The sequence below is a fragment of the Polistes canadensis genome, unplaced genomic scaffold (assembly GCF_001313835.1).
Source record: "Polistes canadensis isolate GaletaPanama2010 unplaced genomic scaffold, ASM131383v1 scaffold_99, whole genome shotgun sequence".
Lineage (NCBI taxonomy): Eukaryota > Metazoa > Arthropoda > Insecta > Hymenoptera > Vespidae > Polistes > Polistes canadensis.
In genome coordinates this window covers 193,587-210,076 of record NW_014569646.1, presented here as the reverse complement: position 1 = coordinate 210,076, position 16,490 = coordinate 193,587, and the positions used below count along the sequence as shown (strand labels likewise).

At 33.2% G+C, this 16,490-nt stretch overlaps 1 long non-coding RNA gene across 1 annotated transcript; it reads right to left on the bottom strand.

Moving 5' to 3' along the window:
• Positions 1-61: 61 nt before the first annotated feature.
• On the bottom strand, positions 62-15,724 carry LOC106787415. Its single transcript, XR_001381775.1, has 2 exons — positions 15,137-15,724; positions 62-443 (listed from the first exon to the last, which is right to left on the bottom strand). It is a non-coding gene; the product is annotated as an uncharacterized LOC106787415 (long non-coding RNA).
• Between the last annotated feature and the right edge of the window lie 766 nt (positions 15,725-16,490).

Here is a 16,490-nt window from a genome sequence, read left to right as displayed (position 1 = left end):
TTATTATTATAGATATTATTATTACTATTAATATTAGTTATTATTTTAATATTCTACTTTCCTTTTCCTTTTCTTTTTTTTTTTTGTTTGTCACTACTTCAATTACAACACTCACTGTACGTTCACCCCTTTTCTTATATATATATATATATATATATATATAATGGATGTGTGTGCATATATATGTGATATTTTCTTCTTCACTTTTACACACTCGTGCACACTTGAAACCCGCGGGCACACCAACACGCGAGACCCTGCACTGTGTGTCACGTATTAATAACCATTGTCATCGTCATCATCGTCGACACTAATACTACTACTATTACTACCGCACCTAGCATCGTTTTATTTTCCACTTGTTTTATTCCTTTATTCCCGTATTTTAGCTTTCCTTCTTCTTTTTCCACAGCATCCGCCGCCACCACCTCCGCCAATGATTTCTAAAGAAAAATAAACAAAAATGTAAAAAAAAATCAATCTCTCATTTCATTTTTCTTACTTTACTGTAATTAGAATTAAGTTTATATATACAGGATGAGATATTTCAATTGGAACAACACCTTTATATGATTGAGATACAACACCATACAAATTATTAATATAACCTCAAAAATATTTTCTATACCCTATTTAAATTCCCTAAACAAATTTACAATGATTTCCTACAAAGATTCAATCTTAATTCCTGAACAACAATTTTCTACTCTCACCACCACCACCACCACCACCACTACCACCCACCCTTCTTCAACCAAGGTCTTCTTCCACTAAGTCCCAACGACATCTTTCAACTTTTCCTTTCTTTCTAAAACCATCATCTATGAGAAAAACACGTTTCGAACCCAGCTGAAACCCCCCCACCACCAACACACACTTTCCAAACTTTTCAACCCACCACTCTTAGAGTCCACTATAATAATTTATTTTGATCTTTTTGGGACTCAACAAGACCCAACTGACCGTCACCATCATTCGACAATCTGTTCGGGATCTTCGAAGAAAAATATTCTTTTCAAGATTCTAACCTAAATAGTATAATTCCTGAACCGTTCATAGTTTTCCTAGACGAACGATGGCAGGCACACGCAGCATGCTGCGTTAGGGGAAAAATTCTCATCTTATAAATGAAATTTATATTACAAATTTTTTTTATTTTTAGAAAGAAAATATAAATATTAACAATGAAAAGAAATTTATCTTATTACTACTACTACTACTACTAGTTGGATCCTTTAAAATATTTTTACTTTCTTCCTCTAACATTTTTTTATTCACGAATAAAAGAAAAAATAATCTAGGATGTTCCTTTTTCAATGTCCCACCCTGTATATAGAGAGAGAGGAAAGGAAAGAAAAGGAAAGAAAAGGAAAGGAAGATGCAGCAGCCTTCAGGATTCTTTGACCTTTTTGTAATTTAATCTTCTTCTTCTCTATACAGGGTGAGCCCAAAAAGTTTCTACATGATTTACAATTGAAATGATACTTCATTGATTGATAAAAATACTTCAGAACTTTTGGACTACCCTTTATATATATATATACGAATAGGAGGGTGTGAGAGGGGGGAGGGAAATGAAGGGATGGATCAAACGTGGCGTCACATTTCGGCAGGACTCTCTCTCTGTTCCTTTTGTTCGTTCCTTCTTTTATTATTTCCCGATAATTTCACTTTCTTTTCTACGACAACCCTTTAAACACAAAAAAAAATCTTCCCCTGTTGAAAATGTCATCTGGGGCATATAATTCCAACAATATTTATACGCGCATTGGCGTAACCAACAAAAACAACCGTGATCTCTAACATTTGTACTTTTCCGTTACTAATTCTCTTTCCTTTTATTCCGATTACTCGAGAGAGATCGGTATAATATAATTATTATATTTAATTCAAAAAAAAATATATATCATCGTTTTTTTTTTATTTGTTTTCCGAACAATCCACTCGTCGGCCATCTTGAATTTCTTCTAATCTTCGTAAGGAGTGATAGAAAGAGAGAAGTAATGACGTCATATTTTCATCTTCGAAATAATCCTTCTGCCAGTAATTATTCTCCCGTCCTTCGATTTTATTCCCATTCCTGTAACAAACCAAAAGAGAAAAAAATAAACAAAATCAGTATAATATTTCATCAATTGCAATAATATTTATATTGAAAAATAAAATGTGTACGACAAGATACGTGCTGCTGATGTAAGTCGGTGTATGTTAAATAGGTTAACCTATGATATGTATGTAAATGATGACTATACAACGTAAGAGAGAATATGAGAGAGAGAGAGAAAGAGAAAGAAAGAAAAAAAAATGAAAATGAACGTCTAATCAGTCTAATTACGAACGCGTTCATCGTCTAATCGCATCGTTTATATATTTCACACGCAAGCGCGCTAAACGCAAGGTCACTCGGTACAGTGAACTGAGCTTCGGTACTTGCTAATTAATACCCAGACAGTGCACAGAGTCCTGAGAGTACACTTTTCTCTTTATATAATGTTCATCCTGTACCCTCTTTCTTTCTCGCTTTTACTCTTAAGATAAATTAGTTAGCAACAACGATTAAACAAAATGGTTTTATCGGAAAATATATATATTTTCATTTCAATATATACATATATATTATATTATTGATATTAATTATTATTCGCGAATGGATGAATTTAATCTCTGATTAAAAGGATTGTTAATTATTAAAATCAATTACTATCATTAATTATTATATAACAATATCGTCGAAAGAAATAAAGAAAATTCAATATTTAGGTTATGTTTTTGGGGAATGAATTTTTTAAATATTCCAATATGGCCGCCGCGCTCCCGCGTACAATTCAAGATTGGGTTATATTTCGAGAAAGATATGTATGTATTAATAAAATTATTACGCCGATTACATTTTGTGTGTGTGTGTGTGTAAATAATTTAAATAACAAGAAAAAAGAAAGAAAGACGGAAAAGGAGAGAGAGAGAGAGAGTAAATAATTACACTCAAAAGAATGTCAACTCAACCTCGATAAAACTCGGCTAGGAAGTCGACAAGTTTAAAAGTCTTTCTCTCTCTCTTTCTCTTCTTTCCTTTTCTTTTTTTTTATGCTCTAACCTCTTAAAAACTAAGCGATTCTAATGGAAACGACTTTATTTCGAAAAAAAAAAAAAAGAGAGAGAAACAGCTGAACCAAAAACAAAATATAAAAAAAAGATAAAGGGAACGTGAGAACAACGTATTTGGAATCCGAAGACACACTTTTTTCACTTTGGTGTTTCCAAAAAAAAACAGACAAAAATAACACACACACACACACATATAAATTATTGTCGAGAGAAAAAAAAAGTGCATTAATTGTAAACATAAAATATTTCATTAGAGAAACACGTTTTATTCTTGCTGCTCGTGTATGAACACAGTTCCACCACACACAGAGAGAAACACACACATACATACATTGAAATATACAGAGAAGTAAAGAGGTCGATCGATCTGTTGAACAGTGGGAACGATGGTACGAGGAAGCATCTGCCGACACGATGACGACGAACATCTAAATGTGTAGAGCTAGTAGTAACAGCAGTGTAACATTACTAATGTAAGTTTCTTATCCCTAACATAAGAGGTTAAGTAGCACAAGAAAAAGAGAAAAAATGGCGGGAAATTCGGCCAATCAAAATTGATCTGTTTATTTCCAAGTTTGCGAAAGATAAAATTAAAAAAAAAAAAAAAAAAAAAAGACTAGATTTCTCATTTATTTTTCAACGAATCAATCGAGATTGTCACCTTACAACAATCCTACATGCGCTACGAGAATGAATATTAAAAGGAAATAGAAAGAATCGTGTGAACTATATATTATAAGAAATAAAATATTTTATTTAAGTATATATATGGGGTGTGTTTTAAAAATGTATTACGAATCGAATAGGAAAGTGAATCCTTTCGCAATTATTGGTAACGATTTTCCACAAAATTTATTTGCACAAAATTTAAAAAAAGAAGAAGAGAAAATACAGAGATGTACTGTGGTTAAAAAAAATATAAAATAAAACAACTACACATATACTCGGTGGAGTCGTCTTCGAAAAAAAAAAAAAAAAGAAAGAAGAAGGAAGACAGGGGGGAGGGAAGGGAAGAGAGTACAACAGAAGATACAACGAGCCAAGAAAGATATTCCCCTAGTCCTCCTCCATTGGTTGGCTTAAAGTAAACAAGCGTGGTGCAAGCACACTGCCCTCCCCTCCCTACCCTTCCCCCCTGCCACCCTCCTTCTCGCCCTTCTCAGAAGCTTTGCCTAGAGTTTGTCGAGACGACGCAGTCCTTACGTTTTGAACTACACCACACCACCACCACCACCAACACGCATGGTCACCAATACTATCAAACTTTTCCCTTCGTTTCTACTCTGTGACACCCCCTCCAATCCTCTCACTATGGGGAACATGGACTTGTCCATTCAACACCACTACTAACTATTATTACAAACGATCCTCTTTCTTCTTCTTCTTCTTACTCTGTGACCTCTTCGTCCTTGTTCACATACATTCATTCACACACACGCACACATATTTATATATGCTGCATCGTATTATCTTCTATCCCTTTTCAACGTATCGACTTAGTCGTATTCTCTTCTTCTTCTTTTTCATATATTCTTTTTCCTCTCGGTAACTCAAACAGTATGCAAAAAAAAAGAAAAAAAAAAAAGAAATAAAATAACACATATGCATATACAACTCGGTGGTTCGTTCGTTCCGTTCCGTCCGTTCCGCTCGTTCCTTCCTTTGACGCATACGAAAAGCAGCCATCTTTTTTTCCCTCGCTTTTTATTCAAATACTCTCTCTCTCTCTCTCTCTTTCTTTCTTTCTTTCTATCTTACGGTGCACCGAATACGCTGTTTTGAGAATCTTTCTTTTTAAACATTGAAAAAAAGAATAAAATTATAATTAGTATTATTACTTTGATACGATTGGATATTGTGGACAGGAAAAATTTCTGGAATTATGGTATCATAAAAAATGGATTTAAAAAAATTACATTTAACGGTGCTCCGAATGACGACCAAAGAAGAAGAAGAAGAAGAATCTTTCTCTCTCTCTCGATTTTCTATTGAAAAAAAGCTTCGTATAAATCGATGAAATTCTATTAGAAAAATAAAAAAAAAAGGAAAAGTTCTTCTATCCACATTTTATATCTCTTCCCCCTGCTCTCTCTCCTCGTGTGTCGGTATACCCCTAATAATCCGTTAGAATGTTTCGATATAAAACCGTAAAAAAGAATAAAAAAAGAAACCGTAAAAGGAATTTCCAAATGTTCGAAGAAAAAGTTGTTACGAGAGATGATGGTGGTGATGGTGGTATTCGATCAACGAAGAGAGAAATCCTATATATTATTCCACCCCCTCGATAAACTTTATCCCTTTGCAATACTAACATTCCCCTTTTCTGGAACCACCCCGCCACCTTCCAACATCTCGTTTTAAGAACCATTTCATTTATCCCTCCTCTCCCTCCCCCACACCGTTCAATCGATTTCACGTGCATTTCTAAACGTTTTTAACTTTTTCCTATGTGGAAACTTACATACAACACAAAAAAAAAAATAAAAGAAAGAGATAGAGAAATACACAAAGAGAATCTCGCGCGCGCGCATACACACATACACTCGCACACATATAAATAATACGCGACATATTCAGTAAATATTTATTCGGACGAGTTTAAATTTAAAATTCAAGATCAACGTGATAAGAAAGTGTGCAGAAATACAGACGGACGGACGGACGGACAGACAGACAGCAGGCAAATAAACAGACGAATGACAAATGAATCGCCATATTGGTTTTTTTTTATTTTACTATTTTATACGGAATAATACATGTCAATTTAAACGTTTCTTTTTGTGTAATGCACTTACGATAAAATACTTTTACATTAAATGTTCATAAAATATGTGTGTGTGGATGATGAACGTAGTTTAATTGGAAGAAGAAGAAAAATAGACCAATTTTCAATAACAATTATCACAAAATTAAAGTACCATTTATAATCTCGAAAAAAAAGAGAAATAAAAGAAAAATGAAAGAAATTGAAAGGAAAAATTGAGAGAGGAAGAGGAGGAGATCATGAAACAGGTTCATATGCATATATATCAGCAAAGTGAGATATAAACAAGGACACAACAAACACACACACACACAGAGGAAAAGAATTATATGTATCTCTCTTCGTTTTGCGACTGCTATGTTCGTTGTGTTGCTATTTTGGCTTCTGTTGATTCCAGTTACATCTATGACGTTTATTATATATATATATATATAATCATACATATGGATTCGTAGAATCGCGTACTACACGTGCATAGTTGCATTTCAAAAAGGAGAGGCACAGATTACATAAAAAGAAAATATATGTGTGTGTGTGTGTGTGTGTCCGACATACACGTTGCAAAACTTTTCCATATTCGATGATCAATTCAATAATGAGGAAAAAAAAATTGACGTGAGTAAGAATAATAAAGAAAAAAAAACGAATAAAGAAAAACCCAAGAATTTTTCTCGCAAATATTTTACTTCCTGGACAGATCACGAACCATCATCGTCGTCGTCATCATCATCATCATCATCCGATTGTTTCTCATCGAGCTGCTACGTGTGCCCGTACTGAGCTTCCTCCCACCACTCCTCTCATTCTATCCATCCCTTTTTTGCTATACCCCGTTATCCCCACCACCCCTACCGATAACCACTACGATGTATCATTCAGGTACGCCCGGAGACTAACCGAACCGAACTGAGCCGAATATTACCGAATACACGTAACGTTACTAACGAATGAGATTTAGCAAAAGTTCTGACTTTTCACGAACCTATCTCGATAATTTTTCATAGTGAAAAAGTAGTCATTATATACAATAAATTAATAAATAAATATATTATACTATGTTACATATATATATACAGGTGTTTGGGTTATATTTCAAAAAAATATTTAAATTATAAATGATTTTCTTTTTCGGTGCTGATTTTATATATATACGCATATGAAATCTCTTAATTATGTTAATTATATTATTTTTGTTACATGTATTATTTAATTAGTAATTTTCTTTTATTTTGTTTTTCTTTTTTTTCTTTTTGAAGTATATTAATGTATATACGGCACGTGTACATAGATTACATATAATCTATGCACTAGCTAGAATATATGAATATAGAAATGTACAAAGGGGAAATAGAATGATAGAGAAAGAGAGAGAGACATATGGTGCATACTCAGGTGGAACGAGGCCAACCTTTACTGTAGCCAACGTTGTTGAGCGCCAGTATGAATTGAAGAAAGCCAACGAATTCAAGAAAATATATATGTTGAAACAAGACTGCTCATTTGTATATCTCAATATTTTATTTCACATGTCAAGTATTATACGTAACACACAAACACACACATATGTATTCAATTTTATTCACAAATTTCGTAGAGATTAATATTTTTTTAGAGAATATATTATAAAATATATTTTTAACAAAATCAACGTGAAGTTTCATCTAGTAACAAAATGGTGGATAGCATTCCTATTGGCTAATCAAAAAATTCTTAACGCGATTAAGTGAAAAGTGTATTTTATTTATTTGTTCAAAATATTAATCGAAAGAAATTTTACGAACAAACCCGATACACACATCTATTACTTATTAAAGAGAGAAAAAAGTAAAGGTACGCCATTACGTATAAGAAATAAACTGAGCCCCCTCCTGCCCCACTGCCAATCTTTTATTTCATTGGTTTGTTAAAAAACAAAAATGGCGGCTGATTGTAGAACGAAATTTTATCTAAATAAATATGTTCCATATATATAATATTGCGTTATGTATATAATCTTTCTAATTTAAAATTAAAATATTCAAATATATTTCATTATTGGAATAGTTTCAACCGACCAACGCCGGCCGACGGGGGTCTACGTAGAAAACTTGCAAATAAGAATAAGAAATTAGAATGAGAATAGGAGTTAAACCGAGGAAAGGAAATAATAGACGCTGAGAAGTCGTACGAGTTCATGTAAGAACTCTGCTTTTTATCTCTGAGAAAAAGAAAGAAAGGAAGATAGTAAAAAATGCTATTATGCTTATTTCTAAACCGTTAGTGTAGTAGTGAATATATAAGAATATAAAAACTAAATAAGTGTCTACGGTTATAACACTGTTGTACAATATCCAGATTGCGTTGTAAGGATTTCGTCTGGCGCCATTTTGAAAGAAAATGATTTCGAATTTGATTTAATCTTAAACTGTTAAATTCAACTATTTTTCTATTAAATACAAATAAATACAAGTAATCATTGATTGTGAAGTGAAATAAAATATAAAACTAAGACAAATAACTTTTGAACATTGAATAATAAAAAGTAAATACATATATATATATTTTTACAAAAAAGATTAGGCTTAAATTAATGTATTTTCTTTGTGATCAAAAGAAGTTTCTTCAAGATAAATGATAATAAATGACTACAATGGTACTTCTTGATTGGATGGTTATGTAATAATAACCGTGTGCAATAATAATTATAATAATAATAATAATAATAATAATAATAATAATAATAATAATAATAATAATAATAATAATAATAATGTGTTTGCAATTATAGAGAAACGGAAGATTACAAACATTCTATGATCGTTTGGAGTAATATTTATACTTTGTATGAAAACAACAACAAAAAAAGAAAAAAGTTACATTGAATTTCGGTCCGGTATTTTTCTCTATTTCTTTCTTTTTATGGTGTTGCCGACGGCGGAGGACCCCGTCGCTCACGGAAAACTATAAACGTGGTATATTACTGCTAGTTTTTTAAAGCGGAAGTAGCTAGAACGACGAGCTTACTCTATCTAACATTTTTATTCGACGTGGTCATTCCTATTTGGATAGAACAAAGTTGGACATGTGAAAGGAAAATATAAATGAAGATTGTTAATAATCTTTTCGTCTTAGGGTAAAACATTAAAATTCATATGTCAACATTTTTCAAAAGAATAAACGAGATAAATTTTTACTTCTTATTAAACAATAATCCCAATATATTAAAAAGAAAAAACAATTCAAACGAAGTTCAACACAATTCTGTATGAAATAAAATGGCCACCGGACACTTTTCTCTCATTGGTTAATTCGATAACGAAATGAGCATCAATCTTTTGTTTCATTGGTTTATTCAAAAACAAAAATGGCGTCTGCTTATAGAACGAAAAGAATCCATATATAATTTTATAATTCAATCATCGGAAATAAATAAACGAGAAAAAGACTATTTTCTTTTTTATTTATATATTAATGACGAAATTATTCAACATCGCAGGTTAATAGTTTCGAGTTGAAGATGTTCAATCGCTAAATTATTGGAAATTCTTAAAAGAACGTTCATCTTAAACGAATGATTAATAAGAAATAAATGAGATGTCATAGAAAAAGATTAAAAAAAAAAAAAAAAAGAAAGAGGGAGAGAGAATGGTATTTCAAGAATAAAATTATACTCTCTCTTCATCTTTCTGACCTCGGAATCATAATTATCTTCGTTAGTTTACTACAAGAGAGGAAGAGAGAAAGAGAACTTCGATAACATGCTATTGATAGTAATGCACAGTTATGAAATAATGTCTTCTATCTCTATCTCTCTTCATTATATCTCTTTAGCTTTCGTCATTTTCTAATTTACTATAATAACCTATAACTATATATATTTAATATTTAATTATTACATTAATTAATTTAATACGATTTTGTGTATGTATCGTGTATTAAAAAATATATATTGATATAATAAATGTTTGTAATTATAAAGAATATAAATAATTATATTATAAATAAATAATTGAGAAACGCGCGCGACCGATGTGATATCGCATAGCCAAGCTGCTAGCTTTTTAATTATACTTTAATGGCAGTAATAAAATTTACAATAGAACAAAAAAAGAATTGCAATAAAAATATTTAATTAAAATCAAATTTCATACGCGAGTTATAATTTAGAAAATAAATAGCAACAATATGTGTTTACTTCTTATTAATAATAATATACGATTTGAGATTGTTGAAACAAAGAAATGGCATACGATAGGTAAAATTATATTAAAGTTTGTGTGTGTATACATATTTTACATAAGATTTTAAACTAAAAGCAAATAAAATAAAATCTACGAAAGAATGTTAAAAATAAATGTGAATAAATGTTTGTTATTGTTACTATCATTGAAAATCATCAATCAAGTGTATAATATTATTCGTATCGAATTTGTATTAATGCGCAACAACAACGAATGGAAAATATGCACTCGACAATTGCACTCAATACTTTTTCAATAAAAATTCCTATCTCGCTTACATTTGTCCTTCGTTGTTACGAAATTAACACTTTCTATTAGCTCGAAAAACTAATTAAAAAGTAAAAACAAACAACATCACGGTATCGAGAACACGAGAACTATTATGATAGAGTATTTAATAAAACAAAAACAAAAAAACAAAAAAGCATAATGTACACAAATATGTATTATACTCTAAATCTGATGAATATTTTATCAACGATAAAATTCGATATATATATATATATATATTTTTATCATCCGCGTATTAAAAAAAAAAATCTAATTAAATTAACTCGAGCTTAAAATCACATTCTTTTTAAATTTCAATCAAATTTTTCGCCCTCCCTTTTTTTCTTCTTCTTCATTAATTATACGATTACACAACAACTGTACAACTTTTTCACATTCCCTCATTATATTTAACTAAACTTAAAACTCAAATGATCAAAACGATCTATCAATATAATACGGCATCTTTTTAATTAAATACTCTTATTCCCATTAATTTTGTCTGCGAACAACAAACTTCTTCCCTCCACCCTAGTTAGTTTATTTTTCTATATCAATTCATCTTAAAATGACGTTATTATAAAAAGAAATGTATAACAATACTAATGCAAAAACTATGTTTAACATTAAATTTCTTCCCTGATCACAAACTTTATATCAAATACATTTTTCTATATTATTTAGATAAAAATTATTCAATAAATTAAAGAGATTACAATATTGCTAATTATAATATAAATAAAAATACTAATCACAAATTCATAATAATTAAATGAATCATTCAATATTGTAACATTATATAAATGTGTTAGAAAATTGTTAATATCAAAATTCAAAATAAAACACAATTATTATATTAAATAATATTAAATCTAACGATTCTTTTTTAAAAGTTGATGCTATCAAAAAATATATACATATACATATATATAAAAAAAAAACCCTATAAAAGATACTATAATAAATTTGATTACTAGATCGTAAATATATTTATGCAATATTAAATTTAAATAATTACATAACTATCTCCCATGTATATATATGCTAAACGTACTTTATAACCGGTCAATGTATTACAAATTTCAAAGGTTGTGATATTAAATTTTTAAATGTTATAACCTCAAAATAAAAAAAAAATATATATAAAAAAACACAAATCAAAATAAATATCAAGTAACTGAACGAAAGAAAGAGAAAGAAAGAAAGAGAGAGAGAGCCATAGATAGAGGAATAGTAAAAGTTCGAACAAGAATATCAACAATAAGAATAAAAATAAAAATAAGAGGAATAAGAATAAGAAACGTAAAATAGGGGAAATATTGCCGTCGGTTTGACCGACGATTTTCCTCGTAAACTCGGACGACATTCCACGACAATTTGTATCGTCGTCTTCGTCTTTTCGTCTTCTACTTCTTCGTCGTCGTCATCGTCGTCATCGTCATCGTCGTCGTCGAGCCAACGGCCACGAAAAGGTGGTGGAGGATGGCAGCGGCAATGGCGGCGGCGGTGCTAGTGACGGCGGCGAATGAGAAGAGAACGTGAGTGGTAACACTGGTAAAATGGTGGGGATAAAGTTAGCGCGGAATAGAAAGAGTGGGGGATTTACAAACGGCGCGGAGCGGCGCTGCATTGCGTTGCGCGGTGAGAGGAAGATATTAAAGAAGTGTGGTTATGGTGCTGATGGTGGGGGAAAAAAGCAACGGGGATGACGATGACGACGACGACGACGACGATGATGAGAGGAAAAGATGAAGAAGTTCTGTTTCTTTCTCTTTCTCATATACTATTTATTTATTTATTTATTTTTCCCTATCTTTTCTAGTTTATCCTATTATCAAATGTATTACAATATGGCACTACTTTTGGTATAATAATAACGAAAAAGAATGTATGTATATATATGGATGCAATAATAATAATAATGATGATCATGATGATTATGATGATAATAATAATAATAATACGTACGAATTTTTGTTCGTAAAGACGACCACACACTGCGTTCCAGTATTTCTCTTCAAGTTCACACGAGACGGGATCCAGAAGTATTAGAAGAAGAAGAAGAAGAAGAAGAAGATATCGTGAACTATTAATAGTCCTCTCTATTTCGGGTTTGCTTCTCAAACGTATTCCTCTCTTCGAAAAGTTTCTCTCGTCTTAACGGCCATGAAGAAGAAGAAGAAGACGGGTGTCTCTTCTTTATCTTCTATCTATATCTATCTTTTTCTATCTATCGGTTTCTTCATTTCTTTCTTCTTTCCTTTTTCAAGGTATCCTCTCATTTCTCTCTCTCTCTCTCTCTCTTTCTGTTTTTCTGTAGGTCAACTACCTCAGAATTCGGCGTGTGTCTCAGATGCTTTGTCGATTCAGATGAATGGTGCAGACGTTTATGTTATTATCCTTAGTGGTTTCCCTTTTTCCTAGGGTCTACGTTTTCTTCAGTAACATTTTTGAATGAAGGATTACAAAAAGAAGAAGAAGAAGAAAGAAATAAAGGAAGGACGAAAGTAAAAAAGAACTATAGCCACGATCAAGTTTTAAGGAGTGGTAGAGAGTATCCTCTTTCCAAGAATTATTAAACGCACCTGCAATCAACCTTGATAGGTTAGAATCCTGTATATGAGGGTAACGATCGAAGATCTTCCTTCTTTTTTTATCACACGAAAACAATAAGAACAACACTAGTTCCTCTTCATTGGTCGGTAACTTTTGAAAGAATCAGTAGTAACAGAAGTAACAGTAGTTTTGTTGATCACGTAAACACGACATATTTCAATCGACCCTTCCTCCTTCGTTTGTAGGAAAACACTACTAACAATCTTGTTTTAATAATATGCAACACACGACGAAGTTAGATGAAAACTTGTGTTTTGTCTATAGTTCAGTTAAGTGGACGAACTGGAATATAATACATACACGCGCAATAAATATACACGCACACGCACGCACGCACCATATACAGATATAATATATGCAATATATATTGTGTGTGTGTGTGTATATCGTAAAGTAACGGATTACCTAATTTACTAGAAAATAAAACAACCCCAAAATAGAATCAAACAGAATCGAATTGTGATGAACGAAGGAACGAAGGAACGAACGAGAATCCAGACGAATACACAATTCCCCAAACCCTTTCCACCAATCCTCGAGATGTGTCCTTTATAAACGCGGAATTTGTGAACAACGACGATTGACGAACGACAACGAACTACACCGACGGCGGTCAGAGAAATTCACGAGAACGCGTAATATAACCTATATTACCAACAAATTATCGTGATATTCTTATCTTTTATCATCGAAAGGATTGTCTAAAGTACAAGTAATATTATTCCGTCGTCGTGCTTCTGATTAAACATTTTTATGATTAGACTCTCTAATGTAAACTATACACGATCGTTTTAGGTTTAGAGCTGCAGGTGCAGGTGCAGTAAAAAGATAGAAAGAGAGAGAAAAACATACGAGCAAGCGTTTCTCGTATTCCGTGTTTCACGATTTTCCATCCGCTCACTCTATCTCTCTCTCACACACACACACACACACACGCGCATACACACGGTATATGCTTCTCTTTCTTGCACACGTTCACTCACAATTTTTAAAGAACTTCGATTTTTATTTTACATATATATTATATCTCTCTCTCTCTCTCTCTCTCTTCTTTGTCTCTTTGCCATTCGTTATTTGCATAATTGCATCGGGGAATAAAAATAAAAGGAACAAGGAAGGGATGGGATATAATACGATGAATGAACACATTCCGTATTTGTTGTGTAAAGAATAAAAAAAAAAAAAAATACAATATAAAAAGAAAAAAGAAAGAAAATGAAAGATAAATAAAGTAATATAAGAAAGAGAGAAAGATGAACAGTGGAGGAAGAGGTGGCGGTGAAGGAGGAGGAGAAGGAGGAGGAGTAGGAGGGTGAGAGGGGGTGGTAAAGGAGAACGAACGAGCAAGACCGAGTAAGAGAGAGTGAGAGAGACAGAGAGAGAAAGAAAGAGAGAGAGAGAGAGAGAGAGAGAGAGAGAGAGAGACAAAGCACATAATAACGACGCGGTGAAAGCGAGAGAAATAAGTTTTGATGATATTTCGTATTTGGAAAAGAATTCGTTGAACCGTCGGTAATGAAATTTAATATAATAATAATAATAATAATAATAACAGGTTGAGACGATAGGTGTTTGTAACTAGGATTGTATATGGATGTAATATTCGCGACGGGGGAGGAGGTAGGGGAGGAAAAGGGCTTGGAGCACAAAATAGTTACACTGGCTACACGATCTTCTGTTGTGGGTGTACTGCAGTAATCAAAAGATGATGAAAAAGAAGATGAAGAAGAAGAAGAAGACGACAACGACGCGATATTTTTTTGAGTAACGTGGCGTTATTATTCATCATCACCATCACGCCACATTTATTCCTCTTCATCGTTCCTTATTTCATTCCATCATTCCTTCCTTCCTTCCTTCCTTACCCTGTTTAAACAATATCTTGTGTATAATATATCTCTGGTTTAGTCCAATTGGCTGCTGCTACCGCATATGCGTTCACACACAAAATTGATGACGACGATGACGATGACGATGATAATGATTCTTAGCTAATAACGATTACGAATACTAAAATACACGACGACGACGACGACGACGACGACGACAACGAAAACGACGAGGACGAGAACGACGAGAACGACGACGACGACAACGATGATGATGAAAGAAGAGAAAATGTGGAATGAAAAAAAAGAAATGAAAAGAGAAATAGAGTTACACTAGTGCGCGTATCACACCGACGGGCAGACGTCGTAAGGGCACAGTCGAAAACGCACGATCGGTCCGCGAACGACGACGTTTTCAGGGCCGCCAGGTTAACGTCACGAAATCCACCGACACAAGCATAGATCCTACCAAACGGCGGACGGACGGACGTAAGGACGGACGGCACAGGCTGCCAGCCAGGCAAGGCGGAATCAGGGAGACGTTAGGGGAAAGGGGATGGATATCAGCAAGGAAGGAGGGCCGGGGGGCTAAGAGTTTTCGTGTCGCGGGTAGGTGGGGTCGCGAGAGGACAGGGACGTACCGATCGTAGGGGGTTTTAACTGAGAGAGAGAGAGAGAGAGAAAGAAGGATACGCCAACTCGCGCATGCGCATCTAACCATTTACGACCAACACCGAGCGAGCAAGAGAGAGAGAGAGAGAGAGAGAGAGGAGTCAGGCCAAGCAACGAGTCGCGTGTAAAGAGGAACCCGACCGAGCCCTACCGAGTTTAACCGAGTAACATCGAATATAACCGACTAACACCGAATACGACCGAGTTAGAGAAAGAACGATACACTCCAGACGCTACGTACGATTCGTATGCCTAACAGAGACAGACTCACGATATCTAGGGAAGAGGAGAGGGGAATCCTGGTGGGAGAGGGGCACGACCGACTAGCGGTGTAGCGTGAACGAGGGAGGCCCTGGGGGGGAGAGAGAGGACTGCGTCAGGTCAAGCCCGTATCTACTAGTGGCGTTTCAATCGCCCCCCCTCCCTTCTTTGCTCTTCGTTGAAACTATCTCTTTCTTTTTTTTCTTTCTTCAAAAACTTATTACATTTCTCTCTCTCTCTCTCTCTCTCTCTCTCTCTCTCTCTCTCTTGATTATATTTAATTTATATTTTATTATTTTATGTTTAAACGTTGTCTTGATTATGTTTGTTCGTTAAAATTTATTATAGTATTTGTTTATAGGATTTATCCAATTTATTCATTCGTAAGATTTTCTATTATGTTTTTGTATATATATATATATATATATATATAGGAACGATAGGAACGGTAATTCTACTAAATTCTGTAAAGATCTTCCCGACTTAAAGTAGACGGGACAAAGTCGAGCAAGATGCCGCACCACGGTCCACGAAGAAGAACTACCAACTGTTCGCAAGATTCTCTTCAACGTGATATTTTCCGCATATCACGTTATGCATCATGGAACCGATTCGACAAAATCGAATATTCGCGAATAATAGAAGTGTGTACCATAGAAAGGAATTTTATTTACAGACGCTGTATCTACTTCTTTTATATTCTTTTTTTTTTCTCTTTTTAAATGCTTCAATAAATTTTTATATATTTACAGT